This window comes from Ornithodoros turicata, unplaced genomic scaffold, assembly GCF_037126465.1.
Source record: "Ornithodoros turicata isolate Travis unplaced genomic scaffold, ASM3712646v1 Chromosome31, whole genome shotgun sequence".
NCBI lineage: Eukaryota > Metazoa > Arthropoda > Arachnida > Ixodida > Argasidae > Ornithodoros > Ornithodoros turicata.
Window position 1 is genome coordinate 1,035,414 of NW_026999355.1, and position 9,552 is coordinate 1,044,965.

At 42.5% G+C, this 9,552-nt stretch overlaps 1 long non-coding RNA gene across 1 annotated transcript; it reads right to left on the minus strand.

Annotated features, from left to right (window-relative positions):
- Positions 1 to 355: 355 nt before the first annotated feature.
- LOC135373746 (uncharacterized) lies at positions 356 to 4,543 on the minus strand. The gene is made up of 4 exons (XR_010416572.1): positions 4,006 to 4,543; positions 3,773 to 3,867; positions 3,532 to 3,703; positions 356 to 2,534 (listed from the first exon to the last, which is right to left on the minus strand). It is a non-coding gene; the product is annotated as an uncharacterized LOC135373746 (long non-coding RNA).
- Between the last annotated feature and the right edge of the window lie 5,009 nt (positions 4,544 to 9,552).

Genomic DNA, 9,552 nt, shown 5'->3' on the forward strand with positions numbered 1-9,552 from the left:
AATATGTAATATGAAATAAAAAATAACATTTATAAAAATAATTTATAAAAAATAAATAAAAAGGCTTCATGGAAGCAATCCGTTAGCATACCCATTGCACATGAAGCACAATTATATATGCTTGGACATCATCTAATTAATCTTCTGAACCATATGTGTGGCTGCATACGAAATTTTTTATGCGCATCCTCTACCTTCCTATTCCTACATGTGCACACGAATAACAGTGCATATATATGAAGTGGCAAAAAGCAACGCTAGACTCTACCATCATTGTGCCCCTTTAACTTTTCCACATTTATGTCTGGTGAACAGGGAATATCTCACTAGAAAAGAAGACATTTGCGCATTGTTTGGCAAGCAAATAAATATATTTATTTACATTTTCCATAAATCAACAATGTTGTGACCTGGTGCAAATATTAATGTCAACAAGTAAAGTACTTGCAAATTATTCCTATGTGCTCAAATGCAGATATGACAATTCTGTTTTTGTACCTCAGCACAGTACAGTTTCAAAATTAACAAACTGCACAGCATCAGCAATCTTAAAGTATCTCAAGAGGGGAATCACATAAAGCTCCAATAATAGACTGTGCAAACAAAGCTAAAAAAAAAAAAAAGTACTTCAAGAAAAATCTGAATAATCGGTTGCCGTTGTGATATGTACTACTATGCACAGTTCATTAATGGAACATGTTACCTCATTGCATTGCCTCCATGTCAGCTCTAGAACAGGCAGCTTTTTAGGTCGCTCTTTTCGTGTTTTTCTATTGTCTTTTTTTCTTTTCTGTTTTTGCATTAGCAAGCATGGCCATAGTGAATCACAAGCAACCAAGGGCAGTATGAGACATCTACAATGCGACTGCTAGCTCTAAACTGATATATTTATTAGCAGACTCTGGAATATACACATATGCTGCTAAGAAAATGACAATTTAACCAATAGAATAACAGACAAGAAAAAGGGTTATATATCTTCCCCTCTCCTCATTCTATTTCACACGCAGCCCTAGTATCATTCTGAGTGTGTCCGTGCGTTCCCTTTGAGATAACGTATCTCTGACAGAAGCAAATCCAACAGCGGACTGCTTACGGATGCAACTATCTTGGATTTCTCTAACCACTTGTTATTTAACCGCTGCCTTGAGCTGTGTGTTCTGGAAATTTAGGCAGCATCCAGAGCCCCTGCTGTGTTGCCATGTTTCTCGAGAGCCTGTGTTTCACTATGGCTCTCAGATACAAACTACCCAATTTCAACACAGTAGAAAACACAGATTTGTAAATAGCATCTATTGATTGCACCGTACATACCCCCCACATAAAGGATCATAGTGGATACTACATCTTGTGCGATAATGTCAGGAACACAAAAAATATAGATTTTAAACCACTCTTACGTCGTAGTAGTAGTATTTGTGTGAAGCTGCGCAATTCCTGTCCTGCAAATAATTTCAACCATATGTTTCATCTGCCAGCGTGATGATCCCCTGAAAAGCAATTCACACTTGGCGGGAACTACCGGTTCTGAAACCTATCCCTGACATGTGTAGCCATCAGGGAGGAAACCCAAGGGCTGCGGTGGAAAAGACAAACACACACGGGCTATGTTCTCTCTGTGTATCAGCTGCTCTGGCTAGGTTTCTATTCACGCTTAATGGCCGTAGCAGTATTGCATGAAGACCACTGCTAAGTTGTGTTGAGAAACACCACTTTATGTTTGCCATGTCTAAATGAAACGTACCTGACCTGATCCAAATTAACCGTTCTGAGTCTGGAACACACAAAGAGAAAAACGCAACACACGCCACAACATTAACAGATAGCAAATGAGCTGTAGTGAGCTCCACCTTGGGACAAAGTCAACAAGTAATTCACCAAAAGTCAATGAGCGCCTGAAATGTAACATCTCCAGTGGCATAGCCCGACCTCAAAGGTAGGGGGGGGCTCGATACGAAAACTCCCCCCCCCCTCGCTGATCCTGTGTCGACAACACACACGTACTTGTGCACACTTCAAACTGAGGATTAAAAAAGGGAACGAAATAGTTGATTTAGACGTTCACAGTACGATTACATGTATAGGCTGTCATGACCAATGAAGTGGTGTCACGAGATTGGAAGTATTTTGAAAAGCTCATACTTTGAAAACCATTCAAGAATGCTTCTTAGATAGACGCCAAAAACTGCAAGAACTTTCGCGATAGGGACACTGGTCCCCCCCCCCCCCCATATATTATGTTCTCGGATTTGCACGATTTGTGTGGGTCGGTCCGTGGCAGGTAGGGGGGGGGGGGGGCTCGAGCCCCCCCTAGCCCCGCCGTGGCTACACCACTGAACATCTCTGACTGGTAGCAGGATGGCCCACGTTCAATTCCTGGTGCTAGCACTGACTGGCTTTTTCATGAATTATTTGTTTGAAGTTTCGATGTGCTTGAGAACCATTCGTCAACCATTGTATCCTCATGAGGTGATGAGGGTTTGTCATCCCAAAGAGACTCCCTTTCTGGCATGTGTCCTTATGGATGCTCATCACTGCAGAAAAAAAGAAAGAAAGAAAGGAAAAGCATTTAATGACAAGAAATGGATAGTCGCATTTACTGCATAATGATTGTGCACAACAGAAAGAATACTTTTGCACAGAAGGCTGTACTTCTTGATGTCTAACATCAAGTTACAAAATTCCAGAATATATGACATGTTGTAAGGTAGATAATAAGTAGAGTTATTGAGTTGTCGAGTTGAGTTGAGGGGGCAGTTGTACCCCCTTTTTATTTTATTATATATGATTATATAATTATCTTTATGTCTGTACCACCCCTCGCTCTCTACATTACAACATGTTTTATATATTCTGGGATTTTGTAACTTCATGTTAGACATTAACAAGAGCAGCCTTGTGCACGAAAGTCTCGTCTCATTAAAATTTAGATGCTCTCAACAGTCTTCTTTCTGTTGTGAATCTCTATCGCAGCATACCTGCACATTTTGCTTCTACGTACTGTGACTTTGCAGTAAGAGTATGGACTTTGGGTAAAAAGACTACACAGCACTGCTCAGGTATTTTTGCCTATCGAACAGTATGTATGTATGCAGTATGCACACAGTATTTGTGCACCGGAACCACTAAAAATGTAGTGAATGTGGCATTGCCCACGGTAATGCACCAAGTTGAACACAATTATTGTAGAATCCAGGTATTTTAGCTTACATGACAAGCCAGTACCACACCAGTATCCAGTGTGAAGTTGTGACAAATAAATAGTTTCCATTTTTCTTAGCTCTCAGAAAACAGACAGTGAATTAATAAGAGTAGACAATGCTAACATGAATTCTGGGCTATTCTTCAGATGAAGATTCACAGATAGTAAAGGCACCTTCCTCAATGGACGTTGATGACACTGAAAATTCTAAAATGTTATCAGAGGCGACATCAGCTTCGGTGTGTCAAAGGATTGTATGTCCAACAGTAATCCAGCTAACAGTAACAAAAATGTGCAAAAGACAAATTAACTGAACTAATGTAACGTACCTTCTATATCAGACAGTAAAGCTTGTAACACCCCATCCACAGGAACCAGTGTCCAGACACAAAAGTGCTTGAACTGGGAGATAGCAGCTAATCGGAATGGCGATCTTTGTTTTCCACCCTCGAAGCACAGGTTGTAACTTTGAGGGCAGATTTAAAAGTGGTGTCAAAATGTCTGCATGCGAATGCACATGAAAAGTTGAACATAGATGAATACTCAAATTATAACATCACATTGTCATACCTGTTGGTGGAGGTGGATTGCAACTAACGTGTCAGCAATTTCTTCATGACCAGATGCAAGCCAGATCATGCTTCATTTCCGCCTTCAGCGTGCACCTGTGATAATTCAGAAGTTAGATTATCAATAGTACTATTGTGTTGTTAATCGTGGTTATATCAGAGTAAGCGCAGTGGGACAGCTGCACAATCGATTCATTAAGCTTGCTATTTTTTTATATCTGAACCTCGACTTACCATTTTTTGCTCTCGTTTTTTGCCTTGATCCTCCGTGGCACGTTCAAAATGTTATGCGTCGGGCACCTCGGATTTTCATCAGACGATTTCGTGCCAAGATTCCAAATTGCCTCTGGAGTCGCGCGTAACCTATGATAACATTCGTGGACGAAATCCTTGCAGTGGAAATTAGCAGGCACCACTGTCAGCCAAGAGCTTCGCACTGCTTGGTCTTTTGGCAGCTTATAATAGGTAACACTTGAATGCACCGATGAATTGTTCTAACAGCGTAGCACTCTCGCATCTTCGACAACTTCGCCGTGGCATATTTACGAATCATATCGCTCCAGCCCATAAAAGGCAAGGTCAGAACAAGGAAGTGCACTTTCCAAACGACGCTGTGCCAAAAAAAAAAAACATTCACATGCTTTGTTTCCGGCTTAGCAACAACATAACAGCTGTTCGCTTATGTACGATGCACAGAGGAGGAAACGAAAGAAGCCAAGCAGCCAAGCCAAGAGTCCATGCCAAGCCAAAGACAGATAAACCGAGAGCAGTGACGTCGGTGCGCCCGTGCGCAGGGTTTGCCGACGGTCTGACGGCCGGGCGTGGGAACTAAAAAAACTGTTTTCTAAACAACTGCTAACAGTTGGAGCAAGATATTTCGCACACATATTCAGCGTTCGGTAATGAACACGCAGCGCGAGTATCGCTCAGTTCTGCGGCACTCTTGACCGCTGCCGTGCTTTGCATTGATTTGCATATTTGGCATCTTTTACCATTGCATGGATGGCATCCCGCCGTAGGTGTTAATGGTTTGGGAACTTTGGAGTTGACTAGTCTATCTTGGAGGTTGCGGGCACCGTCAAATTCGAAGTTGTTATTTTTCAGAATAAGATTGAGAAATGTGCATAGGACACAAGGATCGTATGAGGTATCAGAATATTTTGAAAATGCCCTTTCAGCTGCAGCAACAGGCAGGTTCTACATGTTACCGAAAATCCATAAACCAGGAAACCCAGGGCGACCTATAGTTTCCTCAGTCGGCACCGCCACTGCAAGCTTGCTTGTAACGCTAGACGTTACCTCCCTTTACACTAACATCCCACATGAGGATGGTGTGCTAGCAGCGGAGGCGGCGTATCTGAAGTACTCCGATCGTGCGGTTGACCCATCTGTATTACCAACTCTACTCAACTTGATCCTCAAAAATAATAACTTCGAATTTGACGGCCGCCACTATCTACAAATAAATGGCACAGCTATGGGAACTAAGATGGCACCAACGTACGCAAATATTTTCATGGGTGCACTAGAGGAAAAATTTCTAGCCGTGCGCGACAAAAAACCTAGTCTATACAAACGCTTCTTGGACGACATATTTATGGTTTGGCCACACTCCGAAGAAGATCTCACAGGATTCATTCGCGATTTCAACCTGGTACACCCCGTCATGAAGTTCACCCACTCCTTCTCGGCAACGACTGTTAATTTCCTAGATGTAAAAGTAACCTTAACCGAGAAGGGTTTTTCCACTGACCTGTACCGAATGCCAACTGATGCTCAGCAGTACCTTTCCTTTAACAGTTGCCACCCGCGCCATACTAAACTCGCCATTCCTTATAGCCAGGCACTCCGATACAGGAGGATCTGCTCGGACGACGATGTTCTAAACAAAAACCTCGCGGAATTAGAGCAGACCTTCGTTAATCGTAATTTTCCACCCAGTCTAGTAAAAGACGCTCTGCCCAAAGCACGACAAACAGACCGGAGGAACTTATTCGGTAAACGCAACGACGAACCCAAGGGCGACCGCGTAAACCTTGTTCTTACCTTTGGTGCAGGCGCGGGTAATATTAACAGTATCCTCCACCGCCACCATAGCATCCTTCTGCAATCTGAACGGACACGACAAATATTTGCCGAGGAGCCACGAGTTACCTACAGACGTGCCCGCAACCTCCAAGATAGACTAGTCAACTCCAAAGCTCCCAAACCATTAACACCTACGGTGGGATGCCATCCATGCAATGGTAAAAGATGCCAAATATGCAAAGCACGGCAGCGGTCAAGAGTACAAACTCCGACTTCTCCCTTAAAATCAATGGCGACTTTGACTGTAACTCCAGTAACATTATTTATATCATCCAATGTACAACATGCTCCGCGCAATATGTAGGTCAAAGTAAAAATTCATTTAGGATTCGATTCAACAACCACCGATCAGATGTTTCGAAAAAAGGTAGCCTCCCGATTTCTCGCCATTTTAGTCGACCCGGTCATTCCATTAATAACGTCGCACTTTTTATTTTAGAGTCAAATTCACACATCCGATCGCTCCAGAGAGCAACGCGAATCGTACTTGATCTACCTTGTTCAACTGATGGTTTGAGAGCTCAATTGCTATGCTGTGAGATTGGGGTGTACGGCACGCATGCGGCAATATAAATAAATAAATATAAACAAAAGGACGTGCACGATAAATTACGCCACATTATTATGGCTTCCCGTGTTGCTACACTTTGCATTATAAAGGCGCTTTCGCTAACCAGTCCGTTCACAAACAGCCGTGTGCATCGCGTCGTGTATATTAGACTTGGATACTTTCCTTTTAATTGCCTTATAACGCTTTTGCGACTCGAGCGCGTATATTAGCAGGCTCCAGACTCGCGCAATATTATTTTGGTGATGGTGCATATGTTCAGACAAGAGCGGAGGAAAGTTGTTCCCCCTATTTGCTTTATGTATTTATTCACTTCAGTATATCATTCTCACATACTAGTTTAAATTTAATTAGCGATTAGTAATACTGCAGTATAAACAATTTAGCACACTACAGTGCTGTAAGATATATTGTAAGCACCTTATGGCTGCAGAATCACTGGGTGGATATCTGTAAAATTTTAGTGCCTTCTTTTCTGTGGTGGTCACTGTCACTAATAGGGATTCAGTTGAGTGTTGTGGCAATTCCAATGTAAACAGTCATCTGCTATATTGGAAAGTGAGTGATTATGGTCAAACAAGTCAAAATAAACATGATACCTTCTACAATACCATCTGTGATTTCTAAATGTCAGTATGACAAGGTATGAAGAAGTGTTAACATAGTGCATGCTATCCAAAGCAAGTTCTTCCACATCCCCCCCCCCCCCCATCTACACACACTCAGAAAACACAAACAAAAGAAGCGGGTCCTGGATTTGCCTCTGGTAACATAATTTAACTACACAAATGCAGATACGTGCACTCAAACACATTTGCAAGGAAAGCATGACGATTATTGCAGTTGCAACGGTCATGTCAGTAGGTCATGTACATCTTGGTATTTTTGAAATTTCTCAAACATTTCCATAGCTTCTATATTCAACGTGCTGGACATCTAGTGCGCAACACCTGATATCGAATCAAAATCTGAGCCAGTATGGGGTCATGAACACACTGGTGTAACCTGAGCAACAATAAGGTAGACGGCATGTCAACAAGTTGCAAACCGCTGTTCCATCTTGCACATTTGTCATACTCATCTAGGTATTTTTCAAATTTCTCAAACATTTCCATATCTTTTATATTCAACATGCTGGACATCTAGTGTGCAACACCTGATATCGAATCAAAATCTGAGCCAGTATGGGGTCATGAACACACCTGTGTAACCTGAGCAACAATAAGGTAGACGGCATGTCAACAAGTTGCAAACCGCTGTTCCATCTTGCACATTTCTCATGCTCATCTAGGTATTTTTGAAATTTCTCAAACATTTTCATATCTTTTATATTCAACGTGCTGGACATCTAGTGTGCAACACCTGATATCGAATCAAAATCTGGGCCAGTATGGGGTCATGAACACACCGGTGTAACACCTTATTGTTGCTCAGGTTACACCGGTGTGTTCATGACCCCATACTGGCTCACATTTTGATTCAATATCAGGTGTTGCACACTAGATGTCCAGCATGTTGAATATAAAAGATATGGAAATGTTTGAGAAATTTGAAAAATACCTAGATGAGTATGACAAATGTGCAAGATGGAACAGCGGTTTGCAACTTGTTGACATGCCGTCTACCTTATTGTTGCTCAGGTTACACCGGTGTGTTCATGACCCCATACTGGCTCACATTTTGATTTGATATCAGGTGTTGCACAGTAGATGTCCAGCACATTGAATATAAAAGGAGGATAAAGGAGTGCTATCAACTGTAAGAAGCATATCCGGATAACTTTTTTTCTGTATGTCCTCGGAGTGCCCGCTGCCTCTTTTCTTCTTTTCTTTACAGCTGGACACAATGACGCTAAGAACACCCCGGACAACAGGTTTTCAACGAGCGCGACCCCAGACCTTTCTGGAACTCCAAGGCTCTGACACGTAATCTCCCCGGCCGATGACCCAGGAACCTTCCGGAATCTTCCAGGACATGACTCAGTGACGGCTAAACGTAGACTCCCCCAGACCCTTAGTTTAAACGCGAGCTTAATAAATAACTTTCCCCTACTCCCTACTTCAGTCTCTGGCGTCTTTTCTCCCCTATCTATCTATCTATCTATCTATCTATCTATCTATCTATCTATCTATATATCTATATATATATATATCTATATATATATATATATATATATATATATATATATATTTACAATTTGATCGTGCACTCCCAGCCGAGTACAGCTGTTTCGTCCTACTTGGGACTCATCAGCCCGGCGTAGGGAAGTGACACGATCTTGGGACGGCACTAACAGTGCGTCTCGGCGAGACGTCAATGTTCCACGGTGACAGCGCCACCTGTGGAGGCCGCAGTACAAGCCAGCAAGTACATATACAAAAAGGAAAAATAGCTAATGCATTAGAGCATTAGCTATTTTTCCTTTTTGTGTTTCGGCGCTGTCACCGTGGAACATTGACGTCTCGCCGAGACGCACTGTTAGTGCTGACCACTGATCTCGATTGTAAAAGGCTGGATCGCGGATAGGGAGCGCGAGCGTGAAGAAACCGGCCGCCATCTTACGGTGCCCACAACAGCCGCCGCAGCGATCATGGCAACTTCTTGCAATTACGGTCGTACCAACCGTACTGGCAAGGTTACAGGGCCTAAACTTATACAGGTGAGTCACTCTTCATCAAGGAATAAATAGGCGTCCATTCTGTACATTTATTTGACCATTATGAAGTGTTTTTTTGCCCAAAACGAGCACTGGATGCAGGTTGCTTGATCGCTCTTCCGACGTTCAATCGAGCACACTTGCATTTTACGCGGCGGCAAATACAGTTTGAGTGCATAATATGCTTGAAAGAACATGTTACACTACACAGGTAGTGTTGTCATCAATATATGTGCGAACACTCGAGCGCTTTTTTGCATGCATTGCTAGCATGGTACACGGTGTTCCCTGCGGAAGCAAGTGCCACATTCATTTCTTTGAATTACCTTCGCGCACAAGTTCGGTATTACGTCATAATAAGACCACGATTGTCACATTTTTTCATGTATTGGTATTGTTTTCTGCCTTGGTTTGATTTGTGACAAAGAATCCTACGTAACGGTGGTGTGGCGCGACTTGAATAACGCCT